The sequence below is a fragment of the Rattus norvegicus genome, chromosome 16 (genome assembly GCF_021556685.1).
Source record: "Rattus norvegicus strain SHRSP/BbbUtx chromosome 16, alternate assembly SHRSP_T2T, whole genome shotgun sequence".
Lineage (NCBI taxonomy): Eukaryota > Metazoa > Chordata > Mammalia > Rodentia > Muridae > Rattus > Rattus norvegicus.
In genome coordinates this window covers 53,087,607-53,111,491 of record NC_141549.1, presented here as the reverse complement: position 1 = coordinate 53,111,491, position 23,885 = coordinate 53,087,607, and the positions used below count along the sequence as shown (strand labels likewise).

The following is a 23,885-nucleotide window of genomic DNA, read 5'->3' as shown; positions in this document are numbered from 1 at the left end:
TGTGTGGTTATGTATTATTTTTATTGGCTATAGTGCAACTGTAATTTTGCTGTCATGAATCACAATGTAAATATCTCTGATTTCCGATGGGCTTAAGCAACCCCTGTGAAAGGGGTCATGTGACCACCCCAAGGGGTGGAGACCCACAAGTTGAAAACCACTGGTAAACACTGCTGTTGTAGCTGGAATTCAAAGACCCAGAAGCTGATGCACTGGTAAGTGATGCCTTCCTAGCAATACACAGCACAGGATCCTTTTTCTTATGGGTGGGGAAAAAAAGAGTAAGAAAAACTCCTTATTTCAAAGCATACAAAAATATATTTTAAAAAAATCACACAATAAGCAAAATCTTTGTAAGTGTTATGTATCTGGGTTCCCTGTGAACTGACCCTGGCTTTGTCCTTCTACAAAGGTCACCTCTGCTGGGTCACATCAGAACAATTAATTGTCCCAAATTGTGCAAACAACTATATCTTCTAAGCTCTCTTGAGAGTGCCTGAGAAGTCAGTTTACAAAAGTACATCACACAACATGAAACATATTTTGTTTTTAAGAGAAAGAACGGGCCGGAGGAGTTATGTGAGCCTCCCAGGAGTCTCCTGGAGGGTCAGAGTCTGGACTGATTCTTCCATTCCAGAAGGGTCACATATCTGACATCAGATAACTGGTCAACCGAGTGGGTGACAAGAGTTCTTCAATGACCCAAGTGTCTTTCTTATCTTTCCCCCTTAGCATGGTCAAAACAAGCCCTGCACATGCACATGCCATGCCTGTATAAAACAAGTGTTTTGCAAATGTCTCAACTGAAAGGAAATTAAGTGGTTGATCAATCAATAGTCAATTGGATTTTGCCTTTGTTGACATGTCTGCACCAAGTGTCAAAGTTTATTTAACTGGTGGCTGCTGATCTCAGGGGCTGTTAGCATTAAAATTACATTGAACCCAAATCAAAGATCCCTCTGCTGTTTACACATTAGGCATGAAGACTAATTACTTATCAATCTTTGATGGTTTTAAACACTTTTGATCCACTAAATACCCCAAGGACCAGCCATATTTTGTAATGGGTTGGGGACAGAGTGTTCAACACATGCAATCTAATAGCTTAAGAGTAAGATAGGTTGGCAGGCAGCACACTATATCGACTGTCAACAGAATTGTTCTCTTGCCACAGAAATGTCATACATATCCCCTAAGCAAAGTGTACAAACGAAAATTCACAACCCATTGATTTACATGCCATCCCCATGTTCTTTCCCATGGAGCTTTCTGACATAGAATATAAACTTAATGATGCTAACATTATTTCTACACACCATGTGCAAAAGGTACTGTGTGAACACTTTAACCATATCACGTAAATATACTTAACACCTCGCTCATCACTAGATGCCCAGTCTCCTCACTGCAGCATTCAAGAAATATCTTATAGTTCCGTGGAGTGGCATATGCTTTTAATGCCATTGCTTCAGAGGAAAAGGCAGCAGATCTCTGTGAGTTAGAGGCCAGCCTGTTCTAAATTTCTACCTTAGTGATTCCTGGTCTAGCCAGAGTCAGGTGGAAAAACCCAAATCAAAGAAAGACAAAAAGGAAACAAAAAAGGAAAAGAGCTATATCTTGTGAGCCAATAAGGAACTGAAGAGTGGATTTGAGAATCTGAGAAATGAGTAAGAATTTTTTATTATGAATGAATGAATGAATGAATGAAAAAACGAACATGTATCACTCAAGACTCAAGCCTGCATATAGAATGCCTCATTCAACCATACCGTCTTACGTGGTAAAACAGGTTGGTACATGAAAAGACCAATTATTGTTTAGCTAATTCATTATCCTCATCCTTCACCCATTTAGAATAAGTTAGATCTAACTTTGTTTTATAAAGTGGCTAGTCATCCATACCAGATACAACACACATACACATACACACACACCACATCACATACACATACACACCACACACACATACACACCACACACAGAGACACACAGACACACAGACATCACACACACACACCCCACACTCATAGACACCACACACACAGACGCATGTCTCCTGGGGGATTCTGGATGCCCTCAGGTTGACGATATTAACCACCACAAGGAAGTTAGCCTTCCAAATCGTTCTAATTAGGAGGTCAGTTAAGGACAGCTAAGTCAGAAAAGGATACTTGGCCACTGTGTGGCATCGGGAGAATGACCACCTTGGGTTACCCTGTAGTCTTAAACATTAAGATGTGTAAGTTTGCCAATTCAGGAAGAGCACTGGGTATAGAGTCTCTTTTGATGGTAATGCCTCTGCAATGTGCCTGTTTAGTGGTTGCTGGGATAAAAATATACAAATAATTGAGTGGGACAGAGGCAAAGATGGCCATGACCCCTCTAATCCTAGGTCTGATTAAGGGGCGCTGCATAAGGTGCACACATCCCCATAGTAGGTAATTTACAGACTAGTAACAAAATATCTTCCAAATTGCTAGTAAGCTGATAGGAAAAGGGAACTTTTTTTTCATCATTTGGCATTCACCAATGAGCAAACAGAGCAATTAAGTATTTCTTCTGCACAAGCGGCATCATGGACAAAGTAAAAAAGCAGAGACAGAGTGTGGAAGCATGATTTCAGAAATAATTATAAATGCCCAAATTAGAGCTCATTCCTGATGTAGCCGGAATAGTATTTTTAACATAATACCTCTTCACCACGATGCCTTTTGCCAATGAGGAAACTGAGCAGCCCAGAAACTAAGAAACCTACAGGTCCTAGGCCACGGGACTATGAGAACAGTAGGACCTGAATTCAAGCCCAGGGCCATTTACTCTGTGTGCTGAGTTTTCACACAGTCGGTACCCTACCAGCAATTACAACTGCACATCACAGACAACATTTCAAAGACACTCCGTAAACATACAGCACATTCATCTGCAGTGTCTCATAGTGGTGCTCTAAAGGATTCCTCTAAGCCTTAACTCCAGAACCTACCAACAGAGCCTTAATTCAAAGATGGGGTCTTCGCAGATAAGAGGGATCAAGATGAGAGTGCTACCCCAGGTTACTGGCTAGGCTCTGGGTTCAGTGACAATGAGTCAGATGAGAAGACACAGGAGGGAAATGCAACATGATCTTTATGGTTCACCCATAATGGTTCTCAACCTTCCTAATGCTGTGACCCTTTAATACAGTTCTTCATGTTGTGGTGACCCTCAACCATAAAAGTATGTTGTGGCTACTTTGTAAATGTAACATTTTGCTGCCGTTATGAATCATAATGTAATGTATGAATCATCTGTGTTTTCTGATGGTCTTAGGTGACCTCTCTAAAAGGGTCACGACCCACAAGTTGAGAGCCCGTGCCCTAAGAGTGACACAGCCATGGGTCAAATAGTACCCAGAGCCACAGATGCTGAGGGGACAGGAAGAATTCTCCAAGTTTGTCTCCAGGGCTTCAAGTAAATAAAGGAAGCTCTGTGATTGCAAGCCACCTAGATAGCCCACCACGCTTTGTTACACCCATTTACAATACTCCATCCTTCTGTCCTGACCACGAAATGACTTTGTCATAAGTTACTTCAAAATCCAAATTGTCTGATTAACTACTGATGGCTTTTATAAGTCCCAAATGTGAAGCCATTCTCTACACAGTGCATCCCAAAGAACTGAATCTTTCTATCAGTTTTATCTCGTGGCTCTCATTTTAAAAACAAGTCATTCAAAGGGAAAAAAAATACTTGTAACGATCAAGTCCCCAGGACGATTGTTTTAATAAGAGCTGATTTGCTGTAACAACTGAGGTTAAAGTTCAAGGTGAGAGAAAGGAAGGAAGGAAGGAAGGAAGGAAGGAAGGAAGGAAGGAAGGGAGGGAGGGAGGGAGGGAGGGAGGGAGGGAGGGAGGCAGGCAGGCAGGCAGGCAGGCAGGCAGGCAGGCAGGCAGGCAGGCCAACGAAGGAAGGCTGCATTTAAAATTTTCCTTGTGTGTGTGTGGGGGGATGGGGGGAGCTGCTCCTGTGGGGATCAAAGAACAAGTATCTGGAGTCAGCCTTCTCCTCCCATGTGGGTTCCAGGATAGAACTCGGCCTCTCAGGTTTGGCAGCAAGCACCTCTACCCAGTGAGCCATCTCGCCAACTCAGAAAACACATTTTTGAAATAATCTTTCTGTCGTCTCCAAAACAATCATGAGTTTAAAAAGCCAACATGATCACACAAAAGCTTTCACATTTGAAAAAGCAAATGGAGGATAGGTCCCTGGAGGATGAGGTAGGACAGAAAAGGCCTAAATGGCATGAAAAGAAAGTAAATTCTTTAAGAAAAATAGGAAAGGGGGGATAGTTAAAGTCTGTGTATCCCACACAAAGAAATCCACAAGGCACATGCATGTGCTGAAAGCTCATAGTTAAGAAGTTTCTAGACTGAGCTGCCAACCCAGTAGCCTCTTGTTTCATCAACTTTAGATGAAGTCATTTTTCCAACGTGTCTCAAACTGCACTTGAAGAAAGACGCCACTGTAAAATACAATAAAAACTACTCATTAGAGCAAAGATTGAAATGACAAACCAAGAGAAAAATGTCCCCACCCCACCCCCTTTAAACTTTATGCCAATAATAAGCACCTTTAATCCCAGTACTTGAGAGGAAGAGGCAGGGTGATCTCCTTGAATTCAAGACTAGCTTGGTCTATGTAGTAAGCTCCAGCAATGTTTAACAAAGCAGGTGGGGAGCGGGCAGATAGGCGTGGTCTCCTGTTCTGGTAACCCTGGTAACCCTAGTGCCCTGAGGAGACAAGAGGATACCTGGAGCTTGCTAGTCACTAGACTAGCTCTGGGTTCAGGAATGGGGGAGGGAGGCAGGGAGGGCGTGAGTGAGTTTAGGAGCTCTGGGAAAACTCTGCCTAAGTTTAAAGACCAGAAGCACTTATTGGCAGGTTACTCCTAAGACATTGGATTGCAGTGAAGGTTCCAGACTAAAATTCACCTACCCGTGTATGGTCTGCAATTCCTAGAATAAATTGTTTATTTGAGTCTTCAAACAGTACACCCTTCTCCTAGATGAAATGTTTCAAAACGGAATTGGACCTGGATCCCAAAGGCAGAAGGGTTCGTGTCAACTGGGATCAGAGAGCACTGAATCTAAAGGGCTCTACCTTAAAAATCAAGTACAAAGGAACTTGATCAGTCTTCCATCTTTCCCTCCTGCCACACCCACACCACCATAACGCCGTCCCTTTAGAAGGGAGAAAAAAGCTGCCATTTTGAAGTGTACTCTTAAGCCAACATGGACAAGGTATTTAAACACATTGCCATCTATTTACATAACCCCACATATCAGGCACAAGTATTTATGTTTACAGGTGAAGAAAGACTCCAAGGATTTGAAAGGCTTTAATCCAAGACCTAAAGGTTTGGGATTGCAAAAGACAACAGATTCAACGTCTGGTCTAGTTTCTTCAGAGCGCTGAAACATTCATACCCCCCCCCATGCCCTGCCTATGATCATCACAGCCACCATTAACCCCCTCAACTCAGCTTCCCCCAACTTCTCCCACAACAGGGAGACACATTTGCCTTACAATTTTCTTTGGAATTTGTTCCTTGGCACCACAGGGTAGGTCTAGGGAAAAAGTGACCCTAAATAATGAGACTGTAGTTGCCTGTATCACCTTCTCTTCTTAAGGGTCAAAGGGATGGCAGGTTTTCACTGGGATGTGGGCGAGCCTTGCCCAGCGCATGAGCCTTGCTTGAAGCTGTCACAAATATTTAGTAGCTACGGCTCCCAGTTGCTTCAGGTTCTGTTTTGATTAGAACAGACTCACCACCACTGCCATGTGATTTCCTTCTGTTGTTTGCTGTTTGTGTGTTTGTTTGTTTGTTTGTTTGTTTGTTTGTGACTGAGTCCCACTATGCAGTCCTGGCTGACCTAGAACTAGACCAGGCCGATCTTGAACTCAGAGATCTCCCCTGCCTTTGCCATCAGAATGCTGGAGTTAAGCCACTCCTGGTCCAATGCATGGTTTCTAAGTGGGCTTGCCAGTGGACTTGGGGTAAAAAAAAAAATGGTTCCTCAGGAAACGGCACATTTCATACATCAAAGTCACCAGAGGCAGGAAACGACAGGGTCCATCCTCAAACCCAGGTAGACCAGTGCACATGTTCAGTCATGGTGCCTCTAACGGTGCGCATGAGCAATTGCGATGCCGCTAAACCCGGTTACCACGAAGAAACCTATTTATGACTCCCAGGTTAAGTCCTGGCGCATGACATGCTAACTCTCTGAAAGCACGTATGTAGGTCTGCTATACGTCAGGTTACAAGGTGTTGCCAAAGTGTTTCTGAAAAATAAAAGCTGTTCATTAAAGGTTTGTTCAGGTCAAATGGATGAGAGCCCACCACACTCCTTCGGGAAACAGTTGAGTGGAGGCTGGGGAGTTTTATTTTAGTTAATTCTGGCTCTAACTGCTGTATTACTAAGTCAGTGCAAGACGCAGAACAACAGGTATATAAGCGATAAAAGATAATGTATATAAAACATAGACTGAAGAATGTTAAAGGCTGTATGCATAGTTCGAGGTGGTTAAATGAGTCCTTCTGTCCTGATTTAGAAGACAGTGATGCCAACTAGTCAGAAAAGAAAATTTATGTTCAATAAAACATAACACTTATATTTTAATCTTCCAGTTGAGATCAGATACCTGCCAGTAATAGCTCTCAGCACATGTTTTAAATCTTTTGCTTGTTTCTGTTTTAGGACTGAGACTCTAACCTACAGCCTCTGCATTCTACACATCTGCTTTCCAACTCGGGCAGACATGTAACCCAGGCTGCCCTTTAACCTACTGTGTCTGCCTTTCCACTACTACAATTACAGGTATTGCCCGTCAAGTCCGGCTTCTAATTAAAATTACCATCACCATCTTTATTTTCTCCTCTCCATTTTTCACTTATTTAATTTTTGGATCCTATACTATTTATGCATCTCTCCCTAGGACATCTTCAATCCTTTTGGAGAAAGGGTATGGACATAGCGTATGAGTAAATCATCAACATTCTTCCAATCATAAAATACTATAATTCTAATGACCATATTCAAAATGGAAACACCTGAGTTAGGCACAGTTCTTATACATATAATGTCCCTGGGGTTTTGGTTGTTTGTTCGGTATGGATTTTTATCCAAAACCTTTGTTTCTACAGTGAAGAAAAGCCACTCCCAATTACGTCCTTTGCATGATGGCGGTGCCAAATTCAATCCGTATCGCTGAAAACACTTTGGGGATAGGTATTAACATACTATTTGCATCTGTCCACAAACTCAAATAAACACTGAGTGTGAACCTGATAATCTGCTTGGGAAATTATCCAAGAGCTTAACAAGAATTACTTTCAATTGAATGCACATTAAAAATGTAAACAGTAGGCTAATATGAACGCTAACTAATAAATCATTCAGAGAGCCATATTCTATTTCAATACTTCCTATGCCATTCAGAGTAAAAACCTGTCTCTTACCCTCTTCCATGTATAACCTAAGGGACGGTGGGCTTTAGAATGAGTGTCTCATAAATACAAGCGATTTTAAAGTACTACGCTGTGCGAAGCTATAAATATTGCTTCGAGATGAGGAGCCATTGTGTGGGGCATTTCTTGAGGCCTGAAGCTGCAGATCCACCCACACCTTCCATGTTCTGACAAGGAGCTGGGAGACACTGCTGTTGTAGGAGGGCTGGCTTCCCCAGAGTCAGAGCCAAATTTAAGCTGCTTCAGGAGGGGCAGCCATACTACCTTTTCCGCCAGGCTCAAAACAGTAGCTAATTCTTCAAGATTGACGGGAGCCCTTCAGTGAATCACAGAAAATCTTTATAGGGCTTAAAAGTCATAAGTAAAAGTATCAGTATGAACAAGGAGATTTTCAGATTAACCCATCAAGGGAAACAAAACAGCAAACAGACAGTTCTACCTGTGTACCTGCATGAGGACATCAAACTCCACATATCCCCGAGTGGAACCCACTAAGGCCTGCCCCACCCCATGCCACCCCCAGCTACTCTCAGTAAATGACAGACCTCTTAGCTAGGAGCCTGGGGGAGGTATTGCCACTGACTCCTCCCCGCTGCCCCTCTGCTAAAGAACTCTGTTCTAGAGAACATGTTGGTGTCCCCCTGTGCTCTCCACTGGCATCATTTACACCAGGCTATCACTACTGTCTTGTGCCCGGACTTCTGGAACAGCCCTTACTGCTCCATGCTCCCCACTCCTGCCCTCTCCAATTTGACATGGCTTCTATACTTCATTGCTACATCGTTCTCTAGATTTAAAACCTATGCTTTCTTGTTACTGCCCTTTGAGTAACAGGCACATCTCGGCCTCCATAAGCAGAACAACCCTATGTCTGTCTACCTAAAGACACCTCCTAACCTGTCTTCTCCCAATGCAATTCCAGCTTCTCCTTGCCCTGCACAGCATGACCTTCCAATCACAATTAACCCTGTTCAAGCTCTTTCCCCACTATCCACACACTGCACAGGAACAGAAGACCTTTGCCTTTCACGGTCCCTAGACACCTGCCCTCTACAGCAGCACTCGCACGCAGGCACCAGCCAGCATCAAATCCATCAACAGAAACAAGCGGGGCATAGCTGGCATGTCCACCGAGCCTTTTGGTGGGATACAAAACTAAAGACGCTTAAGAAGTTAAAAGGAAAAGTTGCTTAGTAAGTTGGAAGGCAGTGACAATTTGCAATATATCATGTCGTTTCTAGATGAATGCCTGTATCAAAGGCTGTTTAGATACTAATAAAAACACTTGGATTCACCCTCAAAAGAAAATTCTTCTTCAACCCATATGGTTTATGCTCAGTCTCTTTTGCCTGAAGACAGCTATATAAGATGCTGGGATATCAGACAAGAAAGGAAGAAAAGCACTGTAGATCTAGATCAGCATTTAAAACACAAACATTCAAACAATGGCTTTCCACAAGACGGGAGATAGAATTGCATATTACTTTAGGAAGGGGTGTGTGTGTGTGCATGTGCGTGTACACACGTGTCCATGTCCAGGCCAGTGATCACGTTCAATACCTTTCCATTTAGTTCTATGTCCATTTGTTGGGGAGGGGTCCCTTATTGGCTCAGAACTGGATTCCAGGACCCAGGAATGGCCCTGTCTATATCTCTCCGGTGTTAAGATTACAAACCCTCCCATGATCCCTTTTCTCACACAGGTTCTAGGACACAGACTCAGGTCTTCATGCTATGCTGGGAATACAAGCATAGCCACCATGCCTGCTGTTTTGGTGTGGGTTCTAGGACTCAAACTCGGTCCCTCATGCCAGTGCCATGGGCTCTCAACCTGCTAGGCCACTGCCCTAGCCCCCAACAGTAAGCTTTTATGCCTGGCATTAAGAAATCATTTCCATCTTAAAAACAGAAGTTGCAGTCCCTTGTAATATTTTCTAGCTGTGCAAACGCAGTCACAGTGCCCTGAACCTAAATGCTAGCTGCTGGATCTCAGAAACACAAGGGACAGCCACCCTTGATTCTGCTGCCTTCCTAGACATTGCTGTCTTGATCTCTTTTTGCTTTTTAATTCAATTACATCATTTCCCTCTCCTTCCTCCAACTCCTCCTGTGCTTCCTCCTCTCCCGTCTCCAGTTCTTGGCCTCCTCTTCTCTGTTATATTAATACAACCTGCCGAGTCCTCTGTGTGTTGTTCGCATGCTCGGGGGTTCAGGACAGACTGGTGTTGTGAAACCACTTTGGGGACTCCTTCCTTTGGGGAAAGATGACTTCCCCAGCTCTCAGAACCCCTTGGTTGCCCACCTTTGTTTGTGTAGGGGTGGGGCATTATGAGATTTCTCCCTTCCTTGGTTACAGGTCTATTGTGTGATCCTAAACTGATCACATGGATGTGGTGTCGTAAGTGAGGATTCCCTGTCATTTAGGAGACGCAGTCTCACAGCATTCTCGGTCCCTCGTCTGTTATCATCCGTCCACCGCCTCTCCCGTGGTATTCGTTCACCCTCTGGTAAAGGAGTTGTGTTGCTGTATACAGATGGACCTAATTGGTCCTGGATCATAATTAGTTTTTCTCTGTATTTTTGCCTTGACCTTTTATTGGTGTTGTATGACAGCAGTTTCGGAGACCAAGAGTTAGGAATTCTTAGCAGGGGCCACTTTGCTCATTTGATTTTAAAATTTATAGACAACTCAGAAGAACCTGGCGGAATCCATACCAAAATGCCAATCCCTTTCTCCGTTTCCCTTCCAATGCTTGAATTGTACCCAACAATTAATTGGCTATTGATATAAATTAAGTCCCTAAAATACTCAGCTATGACAACAACCCAACACGCAAAGCTTTACGCACTGTGAAGAGAGAACGTGTATTCCTTCCAAATCCCAAAGACAGATAACCACAATTCCCTGAGTTCCCAAAACATTTACCGAAATCTGATTCTGATTATTCAAGGGAAGGCTGACTAATCAAAAAAAGAGCCTACTACATTTGACGTAACGACTGCCCTGAACTAACTTTGCAAGCAGCTCTGGAGGGTATGGGCCTCACCCTGTATACAGCACAAAGGCAATAGGCCGTTGGCAGCGCAGAGACCCCAAGACCCTGGCCAACTTCTGCTCTATGGATTGTGGAACTGCCTCCTAACTAAACTTTTGAGTTATCATTTTAGATCTTTAAAGTCTGTGAATATGAAATTTATTGATATATTCACCCAAGGACATTCAGGAAGGTAATGGGTTCTGTGGCGACCCCAGAACCGTTACCAGGTGTTGTACTTCTCACATTATCAAAGCGTTTTCCAATCTGGACAAAAAACTTTGATTTTGTCAGATTTCCTCGTTGTCTCTTCGTTCCTATGACCAACAGCACAAGTTAGTGCTTTTTGGGGATCATTTTCCAAAAGAGTAGCCACTTGACAAAGAAAATTTTCTCCTTCCTCAGAAACCCCGTGAACAGGTCCAGGGAGCCACATTGAGTGACAGGCTCAGCCACCAACGACTCACTGGCCTGTGTCCACGTTGATGGGGCACAGAATCAAAATCTTCCTCAGCAGGATTTTACATTTATCCCAGACCTCCTTCCTGAAGCTTCCAGTCCATTCTTGAACCTTGAGGCTCGAAGCTGCCATTGTTCCACTGTCCTTTGAAGTCAGAATAGGAAGGGGGATTCCTCAGGCATCTAGACAAGACAAACTCCTGGAGACACTGAGGTGCCTTTTCACACATGTACAGGTTTTGTTTGGTTTGATTCCCAGCAATTTAATTTTCTCTCTGTAAAGACAGTGATTGAAGCTACACGAATGTGGTAGCTAAACTGGTAAAGACTGAGAGATGAACTGGGAGACAATACAAGACACAGCAATGTCCCAGCACTAGATCTGTCCCGCTTCCTAACCTCAGTGACAGAAACACGCACTCCAGACTCCAGATGACCCGGCTAAAAACCAATCTATTAGAAAAAAAGCTGCCCGCAAACCCAATCGGCAAACTGCACAATAAAGCGATTGTTCTAATACCCTATGGGCGCCCGAGAACCTGGAAATGGATTTTCACTTGTGTTCTGTCTGCGGAACAACCTGGCTATTCTGCTAGTCCCACCAGTGTCCTCAGAACATCAGTCGCTAGCAAGGAGACTTCATCTTTAGATGAAACCCAGGCCCTCTTGAGTTCTGCTCACTTATGCGCAGCTAGGAAGAGGAGAGGGCCAACTGATGGCAGCTCCTCACAGATCTAATGCCACCGTCCATCTCAGAAAGGGCAAAACAAGACAATAAATTAGGGCGGTTCACCAACATGCACGCTCACGCCTACCTGCTATCAAACAACGTTGCTTGGGAACCTCACAACTATTAGTCTTAATTGCTACTTCCAGATCAGCAACACATGCAGTGAAAAATCCCATGTCTGCCCTGCATAGCCCATCTATTTTAAACCATCTTTCAGATGCCTCCTCTAGGTCACGGGCCATTGTAATTACAGCCAGTTAAGTCCTAACTCTGGAAAAAAAATGTTCTCAGAAACAAACAGCCCCTTCTTAGAAACCCAAAACCTCCATTACCAACCTTAGATTATCAGCGTATTAATAACTTTTGACTATGACTAAGCATAAACAGCACACCAGCTAATGGTCTTGGGGTCTACATCTAGGAAGGCATTTAACCATCCGAACATTCTCAGGAATTAGGTACTGTGTATGTCCCACTTTACACGGGCCGGAGGCACAGAGGAGCCAGGGCTGGGCCAGGCTACAGAAGTGTCTATATGCAGAGCCTGTATGTACCCCCGAGACCTCTGGCAGCCTTCTCTCGAATTCCCAACCCTGGGTGACGACTCAGCGTGGACTCTGCTAGCAGAAACCCAACAGAAAAGGTCTGCGCATGTGCAGAGGATCTGTAGCGAAAGGGCTGACCAAGCAACTCAAGCTATGAGTGATGCTCTTCGGAATGCACTGTTTGGATTCTCCTGGCTTCCGCTGCCTCCGGGACGTCAGCCCTTTCTTCCACGGCGCCCACAGTCAGCTGATCTTTCTTTCATTCCCATCCCAGTTTCCGACCTTTACATCTCTTAGGGAATCTAGTTTAAAAACTCGACCCTCAGGACATGGAAGGCACCATTACCACAAATTCTAAAATAACCCCCCATGGGGGGGAGCATTTATGAGTTATCTCAGAAACATATTGATCATTTAGGGTGTTTGTGTTGACAGATCCCTTTAATTATTATTTACCTTGAGGGTTTTATTGTTTGTTTTTGAAGCAAGGTCTCCTGTAGACAGCCTGGCCTTCAGCACATTGCTGAGGACAGCCTTAAACTCTGGATGTTCCTGCCTCCCCTCCTCAGTATGTGCCACCTTGCAGGTTTTATATGATGCCGGGGGTCAAACCAGGGCATTGTGTATGCTAGACAAGCATTCTACGAATACACCCATGTCCTCCACCCTGTCTTGAGAATTTTTTCTCGTTTCAATTTTTACTTTGTAATTTACGTTGAATATTTTGCCTGTTTATCTTGAATATTTACGTAGGTATCGTTTCCTCTTAAGCTTCAGAAGCGCATGTGTTTTCACACAGATGGTAGGGTACAAAAATATCATAGCCCTGTCTTTAAGGAGAATGACCTGATTCCTCCATATAGCAAAGAGTCATCATATGCAGCCTATCAGCTGTGAGTTTAGGGATTACAGGAGAGGGCCAGGACGACAGTCACTCTTCCTTTGGTTAGTGCAATTAAGCAGTGTTTATAAGATTGGACAGGCCTGTATCTACTATTGAGGATGGAAAAAAATAGCCTGTTTTCAAATGCGAAGGAACTTCCACCATGGCAACAATTGATATGCTAATTATAAATAATTTATCCATTCGTTACATATCCTAAGGACATAAAAGGAATGGCTTCCTTTCATTAAATATTCCATAACATTTAAATCTTTCACTTCCTTAGACAGGTCTTCCTCCCAATTATCTCAAATTAGTGTGGTTCAGTCCAAGTTAGATGAATTACACTGTCAGTGAAACATTTTATATATACAGCAAGTCACGCCTGACAACGGCTTAATTCAACGATCAATTTTCTTGACTACAGCTAGCAAGAAGTCCTGACTGTCCTAAGGAAATAACCCTTAATGATGACAAAATCTGATTCAAATTATTCTTAAGGCAGCACTAGAAGTAAATTCGGGGTGAGTTGGTTGGAGATTTTTCACCTTATGTAGATCTAAGTTAGATCCCCTTTCTGGGTATTCAGAATAACATACCCAGAACTTTCTAGAAAATGAGGCAGAACCAATGGGTCACCTCCTCACACACGGCACCTTGATGATATTCATCTACCAAGAACAAACGTCCAAAGATAAAGTCCCAACGGCTTCATCTGCAGGCCACGTGTTTGAGGAGAAGGGAACATCCACATTCTCTCGATCCAGCTACATATCAAATGTCTGCTTTCATACCGTTGCCTTCCGGGCACCGTGTGTGCTAGACAAGCATTGCACCAACACGTCACATCCCTGTTTCTGTCCGTCTTGAGAGTTTTATAAAAACTCCTAAGTCATGCAAGTTGGTTGCCACTAAAACTTAACACACACACACACACACACACCCTCCCTCAGCTGACAAGTGTCTTCACAGTGACCTTAACACCTTCTCCTCTCTCCTCTTCCAACTCTCCCACTGGACAGACATTTTGTGCTTCTGACACACTGGGCATGGCACGGACTGCCCCACACCCATTCTCTGCCCATCAGTTTCTTCCTCTTGGCTACTTGACCTAGATCTGCCTGCGCCAGGGTTACCTTTCTGTAATTGCAAATCCCAGCACACTACACCCCTACTTAAAACTCTTGGGTGACATTTTATACTTAGAACAAAATTACAGCTCCCGGCTTAAAATATCAGGTCCTTCTCCATTCTGGCCTCTCCTCCCTTGTGACTTTCATCTCTCACCACACCTAGCTAGTTTCCAGAGGGACAGACTGCTCGCTGTGAACCCTCCTGTCTCCTGCCTCTCTTCACCCCAACTTCTACAGCCCTTACCTTGCAGAGATGACTCCAGTGAGCCTATGATGCTGCCTCAGAGTGCTCTGCGCCCCTCCTCGTCTCCTCGTCTCTAGTTCTGCTGAGCGCTACAGCCTATGACATCACACACTCCTAACCCTTCCTCACTCTCACCCACAGCCCTGCAGTTGTTTCCCATGAGTCTCCAGGAAGTTGTGGGCTTCCAGAATCTAAGTAGAGATGTTAACCCTCTGGAGGAACCGAAACGTCAAGGTCTTCCCCTGCAGGCATTGATTCCGGACAGTAAAGTACTAAACAAAGACACTAGGAAGCCCACAGTCTGAGACAATGGCAAATCAGTGGCTCCCAGACCCAAAATTACCTAGAGAGTGTTTTAAAACATAAAGTTCTGGGCCTCATCCCAAACCTACAAACACTTCGAGAATGAGGCCAAGATGTGCGGCTGCTTAACAAGCTCCCTGGATGACTCTGCAGAAGGAACCAAGCCGACGCCGGTCCCCAGATGGTGTCTAGGAACTGCAGTCTACACAGAATGTTCCTGCCACAGCGATTTCCTGCTGCGTGGAGCTAGAAGGCAAGGACAGTGACGAATCGGTGCTGCCGAACAGAGCCTAAGGGTGTCACACCACACCTCCTTAAGGCCCTAGGTGAGGCTTTGGGACTCTGCAGAGTGAAGCGTCCTGTTTTCTGCAGTGCACTCTATGATCTTAAATATATTTCAAGCAACTTGCAGGCAAAGGCACAGGGCTTCATATCCTTACATTACAACACCCTCTCACGGTGTGCACTGAAAATGGGGATCAAAGTTAAATGATTAGAAGTTAATCATGTCTATGGTGGTTTGGATAAGTAGGGCCCCCCATAGACTCATGTATTTGAATGTGCTTCGCTCACAGGGAGTGGCACTATTAGGAGGAGTGGCCTTGTTGCAGGAAGTGTGTCACTGTGTAGGCAGGCTTTGAGGTCTCTTATGCTCAAGCTACACCTACTGTGGCACACAGTCTCCCTCTGCGACCTGTGGATCGAGATACAGAACTCTCAGCCCTTCCAGCACTGTGTCTGCCTCCGCACCCTCACGCTTTCCACCACGATGATATGGACTGAACCTCTGAAACCGTAAGCCAGCTCCAGTGAAATGGTTTTTTTCTTTATGTTACTTTGGTCATGGTGTCTCTTCAAAGCAGTAAAGGCCTAACTAAAACAATACCCATATTTAAATACACCTTTCGTGTTTAAAAGAAAAGTTAAGGAAACAGTGATCAAATAAAACTCTGTGAAACTGCTGATGCCTCTTCGTGTGTGCATGTTTGTGTGTGAGTGTGTATGAATGTGGGAGGATGTGAGTGTGTGTGTGTGAATATGTGGGGGGAGAGAGAGAGAGAGAGAGAGAGAGAGAGCGCGTGTGTGTGTGTGTGTGTGTGTGTGTGTGTGTGTGTGTGTGTGTGTAAGTGCCTGAATTGCACAGCATCTGTGAGGAGGTCAGAGGTCAACCTTGCAAATCAGTCCTTGCCTTCCAACTTGATTGAAATAGGGTTTCACCATCAAGCACACCAGGCCTGCGAGACGTCTGCTTCTGTGCCCCCATGTCACCACAGGAGTCATAGAATTACAAACACTTGCCCTACCTCATCCCTCCTTGTGTGGGTTCTGGGAATCTTAACTGAGATTCTCAGATTTATAGGGCAAGAGTTTAACCTTCCACTGAGCCCCAGTCCAAATATACATTCTTTTTTTTAAAGATTTATTTATTTATTATATATGAGTACACTGTAGCTGTCTTCAGACACTCCAGAAGGGCATCAGATCCCATTACTGATGGTTGTGAGTCACCATGTGGTTGCTGGGATTTGAACTCAGGACCTCTGGAAGAGCAGTCAGTGCTCTTAACCACTGAGCCATCTCTCCAGACCCCAAATATGCATTCTTAAGGTAGGTTGTTGAAACTACACACCCATCACATCTAGAGAATATGAGGTACAGTGGTGTTGAAATCTAGGATGTAAAACAACACCACAGCTGCGAGAAATTTGGTGATACCTCACAAAGGTCAAGAGTTCTAAGGGATTTAAAAAAATTAAAAGCAAGTTCTCAATACAATACTTCCTTAATAAAAGTATCTAAGTCAAAATGTTCACTGGAAGATGAATGTTGTGTGCACCCACAGTAGAATAGATTATTATTTATCCTGAGAAAAGAGAAAGAAATCTGAGGAGGTACAGCATCATTGGACTTTCAGGATATGACGTGAAGTGACACAAACCAGTCACAAATGAATACTACATGACTCCACATAGAAGTGCTTCTGCGAGGTATCCAGAAATTCACAAAGACAGAATAGCAGTTGTTAGGGACCGGGAGGAAGAAAATGGGAAATTATTGTTTAAAGCATGCTTTACAATAGTTTACAGGGGACTTGGGGGATGACTTATAAAGCATTTCTAGGCGACCTGGGTTCAGTTCCTGGGACACACATGACAGGTCACACCTGCCCTTAACTCCAGTTCCAGCGGTCTGATCCCCACACACAGACAGACACATCATACAGGCAAAACACCAATGTAGATAAAGTAAAAACTTAAACTAGGTTTACAGAATCAATTATATTTTTACTTTAGAAACAAACTATCTTTTTTTCCAAAAGAATAGGGCACGGGGACCTTACAGAGTCTTCCTGCTCACAGGGGAAGTTGGAGGTGGGAAGTGATGGGTGGATATAACCAAAATGCATTGTATAAATGCATGGAATGTTCCAAGTGTACACAAAAATATTATTTTTTTGAAGTAAGTCTCCCAATTCAAACACCAGGTGTCCCACATATTACTGAATGTCCTCATCCCACCTTACCTGGCTGAGGCTTGTAGATCCCCAATCCTCCTTTTTTAAAAAAAATCTTTTTGTTAATATTATTTATTTAATGTATATGAGTGCACTGTAGCTGTCTTCAGACACACCAGAAGAGGGCATCAGATCCCATCACAGATGGTTGTGAGCCACCATGTGGTTGCTTGGAATTGAACTCAGGACCTCTTAACCTCTGAGCCATCTCTCTTGCCCCAAACCTTTTTTTAAAAAGGAAGATACAAATTACTAATCAAAGTTGCCCCAGCAAATGATTAGACATAAAATGATAATGCAAAGTTCAAAGAAGAAACACGAAGATAATTTTAGATTCTACTCTTGAGAAATGGAACACGAGTGAACTTGACCTTTTTACACAGTGACCCCCTTGACCTTAAAGCTTAAACTTTACAAACACCACAGATCACATTTTCCTAGTAAACTTTGCACTTTATTTCTCCAATATTCTTTTGTTTATAGAGAACTTAAATGTGAGTAGTAGAAATAAATAATTTCAATTACTTTTTCTTGAAATTTGAGGAATTTTTAGAAAATATATGATTAAAACCTTGTGCTAGAACACTGGGGATTTTCGGTATTTGGATTTTTTTCAGTGTGATATAGTTTGGGGATCCTATAGGTTCTTGGTTTTGCAGAAGTTTGCACCAGTAGAAAAACTAAATAAAGACTATCCTCTCACCACCCTGTTGGCATTCACCCCGTTACCAAGGGAACAGAACTCATCCTCCCATTGCTGAGAAACTCGGGGAACTTGGAACTGAGAAGAGTATTTTTTTTTTGATGGAATCACTCTCCTACAAGGAGTCACAGGCCCTGCCCATACCCACCCAAAGTGGAGGTTTTATAATGCATATTTAGTGTAATATATTCTAAGCCAGTTAACTGATTGGCAAAGACATCATTCATTTATCCACTGCTAGCCATCTATAACTTTATCATCCCCTATCATCTAGGATTCACCCAGATCCCTATTTTATTAACTTCTTGATTATGTTGGATTTAATCTTATCTTACACCTACAGGCCTACGCAAGGTCTTCTCTGCCTGATAACGTCATCTTGAATTACAGCATCGGGTCCTGTCAGCTCCCTTCGTGATTTGGCCTGTTGTAATCTCCAGAGTATGTTCAGTCGCAATGCTTCCAAAAACACGTGGCAGATGTTAAGACTACACTCAACCTTGCTCTTCGTTGTTTTCACAGCCAAAGGACTCAAGGAGAGTACAGGGAAAAATAAGAAAGTGAAAGAAAATGTGTTGCCCAGCCTCAGAAGATGGCTCAGAAGCTAAGGACACTAGCTGTACATGCAGGGGAACCTTCCTGAGTTTAAATCCCCAGCACCCAGGAGAGGAGCGGAGACAGGAGGATCATGGGTGGGTGGGTGATGGCCACCAAGCTTAGCTTCAAACTTAGTGAAAGAATATATATATATATATGTGTGTGTGTGTGTGTGTGTGTGTGTGTGTATGTATATATGTATGTGTATATATACATATATACATATATATGCAAATGAAGAGGATTATGAGTTTACACCAGCGCATACATTTACATAGGAATTCTTTCAGTCAAGGTTGCACATGTGGCTGTCAGGCACCTTTGTGCTAAACGAGTTAGGACCTAGGACTTGTGCAAAGTCGAGGCTGATCTCCCCTAAGAATCAGGGCTATCCCTCGTGATTGACAGCTATCAAACATCAGGCCAATTAAAGCATCAGAAGCGCTCACGAGGGTGTGAAGAACCCCACTCTGGGTGGGTGATAAGAAGGGGAAGGGCAAAAGCAGCTCCCCACTCCACCCCTGACAGCTCTGTCTAGGATCTACTACTCCAAAGAGGAGGCAAGACATCCACAGAACTCCTGTGCGCTGCAGAAAGGTCAGTCTCAAGTAACATACATAATTATTCAAGTTAAAACTCATTAAGACGGGTACAGAACAACCTTGAAATTTGTTCCTCTCCGTTCAACATAGGCTTCTTGAATAGAATCCACCCCATTTCACCCCTTTGCAGGAAGTACAAGGAAAAACGCTTAGAGAATAAAAAGATTCTACTTAAAATAAAATAAAAACTTAACTCCAGACTGGGAAGATGGCCGTTGGAGCAAAGTATATGTAGAGGAAATAAGAAGACCAGAGTTTGAATCCCCAGAACCCACGGAGGATAGCTCAGGCTTATGGCTCCATTGCTGGGATAGGGTGGAGACAGAGGTACCCCAGGGGCTCATCCAAAAGGTAGGCTCCAGATGCAATTAGAGGCCTTGTCTCCAAAGATACGCTGGTGGGGCTAGAGAGATGACTCAGAGTTAGGATCACTTAGTGCTCTTACAGAAGAGTGAAATTCAGTCCCACCACACATCAGCTAGCTCAGAACCTCCTGCATGTAACTCCAGGCCCAGAGCCTCTGACACTCCCTTCTGGTTTCCAAGGGCACCCACGTGCACATGTGCAATACACACATTCATGTGCGTGCACGCACACATATACAAAAATATGTAAATTAATCTTATTTTACTATGACAGAGGATAATAAAGGAAGACACTTCATACCAACTGACTGCACATACATGCCCAGGGAGGAGGGAGAACACCTACACATATGTGGACGTATGCAGACACCAAACAAAGCACACAGGTAATTCTCAAAGTTAATTTTAGTGTTGTTAAAACGTAAGGTCTTGGCTGATCATTCATGACTAAAGGTGCTGTGGGCATGCTTGAGAATCAGCACGCTGCGTGCAAATGTACAAGGCCTACCATTGGTCCCACTGAAAACATTCACTGGTGGATGCCATGCTTGGTGGAGGCCTCAGTGAGGTAGTGGCTTTACACTGACTAGTAGACACACGCTGTAGATGGGGTACCAATGAAAAGTAGGTCACTGACTTGGGAGCAATGTGAATAAAACATGAGGAGTCTGTCTGGACACCTCAATTGCAGGAGCTCTGTTGTTTTATAAGGGATGACGTAGTCAGGCTGAAGCAAACCAGAGGAAGCCTTCTGACCCCAAGACTAGCTATAGCTTCCAAGAATCTGTCTCTCAACAACCTGCCTCCAAGACACTTCACGGCTGTTAGTCGCATCTCTGATAAGCCAACAGCATCAGATGTAGTCAAAGGACCAATGCCTATGTGGCCGCATGTGTGGCTGAGTTGGGTGGGCAGCCATGTTGTTTTGTCCATAAGGTTGGAGGCCATGTACTACTTAACAGCATCTGTCATAGTTTGGACGGAAATGTTCCCCATATGTAGGTTCATGTGTTTTAATACCTGGTCCCCAGCTGAGGCCTTGTTTGGTGAGTTCTTACTGAAGGAAGTAGGTCACTGGAAGTAGGCCTTGATGTTTTATGGCTGGCCTCACTTCCTGTCTTCCTCTACCTTTGGGTTACTGAAGCAAAACCACCAGCTGCTGTACACCCCTGCCAAGCCTTGCCCACCGCCATGAAGGACTGTATCCCTCCAACTGTGAACCAAAGTAACCCTTCTTCCCTTAAGGTGCTTCTTGTCAGGTATTTGACCAAACAATAAGAAAAAAAATAACTTAGCATCTCAAGAAGGCTCTGACTTCTCCCCGTGAGTAAGTCTCTCTCTCTCTGTCTCTGTCTCTGTCTCTGTCTCTGTCTCTGTCTCTCTCTCTCTCTCTCTCTCTCTCTCTCACACACACACACACACACACGAACGCACACACACAGGGGGAGAGGGGAAGGAAACAGAGACAGAGACAGAGAGACAGAAGAGGGAGTACCAACACATGGAATGTAGTCTGTATTCTAAAGAAACTAAGCCTTTCCTGGCAAAGCCTACACCTTGCCTGCTCTCACACATCGGCAGCTTTTGAAGTTTAACTGCTTAGTCAGGAGCACAGGAAGTAGATTACTTCCACCTTCAGACTATCTTTATACCATTCCCCCTGGGATCGAAGGACAGGACCACTGGGGACCTGACCAGATGATGTACTCAAAGTGACCATGAATGACTCAGGTGGATGCAACCACATAGGTGTCTAAGTTCTGAGCTCCCAGACCCTTAGCTGGGTGGGATTCCCATGAAGCTTTGAAAGCTAATCTGGATGGCAAGCGCTTTCCGTCTCTCGCTCAAGTGCCAGGTCAGAGTTCCAAATCGGGCTATGAACTTACGTCTGTGGGAAAATGGCAGAGATTCATCAGGGAAAGCAGGGCCCAAATTGTGCCATACACTCCCAGATCTACAGAACCGTCCCTACTTTTTAAGACCCAGCAAAACTGAGAAAATGCACTTGGTTCAAAGGAGGGATACCACTAGGCTTTCCCTCCAAGTTAACCTTGGAAATGATACCTTTGTTTCCTTTTTCAGAGTGAGCTTAGGTGAGACCCATTTTTGTTCCATATGGAAATGCACAGACACAGCCCAGCTCCCACCTCCAGAGGCGATTTTTTGCATTTACCTTCTAGTGAAAAGTCAAAATAAGCATCTCGGGTTAAACCGCATATGACTAGATGATTTCTAAGTGAAGTCGAGTTCCTTTGGATTCATATTTCACAGGACTGTTGACTTCATAGTGATTCTTGATCTTTTTTTTTTCTAAGTTGGAAATCTGAGAACAAGGAGCCTACTTAGATAAATGACTAATTCGGTGGGCTTCCTTAGATCACATATCAAAATCAATGAGAAATGGAATATTTGATTTCTGATTAAATGAATACTGTGTAAGAAGCTAAGAATCTGACTTAAATAGACCCCTGACCTTGGTCTGACCTTGGACACGTTGGCTGCTGGCACCCTCTTGCACTTTCAGTTGTGAAGCACCAAGGAATACCTGTGTCCACATAGCTACGTCCCTAAAGATGATCCAACAGCAGACCTTACCCTGCACGAGGTACCCTACCAGCCCTCTTCCAAGCGTCGGCTCCTTTAATCTACATAGAAACTGACTTAGATACCACTTTATTCTCACTTTATAGATAAAAAAAAAAAGGTAATCTGAATATATAAATTGCCAGTACTACTCAGCCAGTAAGTGGAGGCTAGGGCACCCTATGCAACTGTTTGACCTTCCTTTTTCTTCTATCTCTCTTGGTGTGTGTGCACGCACATGTGTGTGCGTGTGTGAATGTACATACAGGGGCCCGAAGCTGACATCAAGAGGCTTCCTTCACTGTGTTTTTGTATTATTCATGGAGGCAGAGTCTCTAAATCAAACCCAGAGCTTGCAGATACAACTAATCTCAAAAGCCAGCTTGCTCAGGGCTCAACTGCTTTTCCTTGCACTGCTGGAACTACAGTCAGGCCACCATACTCACCTGGCACTTATTCTGAGGATCCAAATCTGGTCCTCATACTGGTACAACAAGTGCTCTAACCACTGGGCTGTATCTCCAGTTTTGCAAATTTCGGAGCCTTAACTCACGGTGTTCGGCTGCTGTGCAAAGTTCTGTGTCCACAAAAGTGGGAAACTCCACACAATTTTTATCATCTTTCCTCTTCTACTTAAGCTTCCATCATTCACTTTCTCCAGCAGACTTTTAAAAGGTTTTTTTTCAAGTTTATCAACATATGTCCTTTGTCTGCACTATAAAGAACGTGTTGATAAACAGGAGAGAAATGTGTCCAAATGCTTCTTTCAAATATTTGAAAACCAATTTGAAATGAAAGTTCAGATGAGTTCCCTGGTTTACTGTTACAATCACAAACGTGAGCATCTGATCTGGAAGGATGTTTCCTTTTTAGATAGTTGGTGGAGTCAAAAAAGTGAGTCTGCTTACAACATTGCCAAAAGATCTATATTGGATTGGTTTGTTTGTCTGCTTGCTCGCTTACTTGCTGTTTCCTCAGAGGCTCTACCAGTTCAGCCTCGTAACCATAGAGATAGCTCCTTCTTCCCTGTTTGCCCTTTAGACTCAGAGACTGCAGCAAGGTGACAAATAGCCACAATTACACAACGAGGTCTTCATATCACTCCTGGGTGCTAACTGTGCCTCAGGTTAAAGACAGAACTGGACTTCCAAATCCATACTGTTACTACCAGGAATCTGAGCAAGACGGTGTGTCCTACTTATCCATGCAAATTAGCTACTACGTTCCCAGACCTAAAATAGAGGGGTCACATGGGAAAATAATGACCAATATTTAATGCTCACATAGATGTACAAAGATACTATGAGAACAGAAATCAGTACTTCAGGTTGAGGACAGTGGTTCTCAACCTTCCTAACCATGCAACACTTTAATCCAGTTCCTTATGTTGAGATGATCCCTAACCATAAAATTATTTTGGTTGCCACTCCCAGAATCATAATTTGCTACTGTTATAAAATGTAAATATCCGATCTGCAGGATATCTGATATGCAACTCCCATGGCAGGGTCCTTTAATCCCCAGAGCAATCTCAACCTACAGGTTGAGAACCACTGCTCTAGAATAGACCAAAACACCAAAAGGAAGCCACGTGTGAAGCAAGAGGGGCTATCAACAGACAGATAAGAGTGGAAACTTTTCAAAAATGAAAGCAACATTGTTGCAAAGTGAGAACCAAAAT

The 23,885-nt window shown here is 43.7% G+C and overlaps 2 protein-coding genes across 5 annotated transcripts in view; both read right to left on the bottom strand.

Moving 5' to 3' along the window:
* Erich1 (glutamate-rich 1) overlaps window positions 1-23,885 on the bottom strand; it is a gene marked incomplete at its 5' end in the record, with an annotated part of 52,793,804 nt that overhangs the window by 30,552,872 nt on the left and 22,217,047 nt on the right.
* Window positions 1-23,885, bottom strand: part of Stox2 (storkhead box 2) — a 239,065-nt gene that overhangs the window by 77,257 nt on the left and 137,923 nt on the right. Inside the window, exon 1 of one of the 5 annotated variants that reach the window (XM_087588334.1) lies at window positions 14,537-14,620. The exons of the other annotated variants lie outside the window; for them this stretch is intronic. The gene's annotated coding sequence lies outside the window, so the exon portion shown is untranslated. Of the gene's footprint in view, window positions 1-14,536; window positions 14,621-23,885 lie in introns of those variants that run through there. 5 annotated transcript variants of the gene reach the window in all.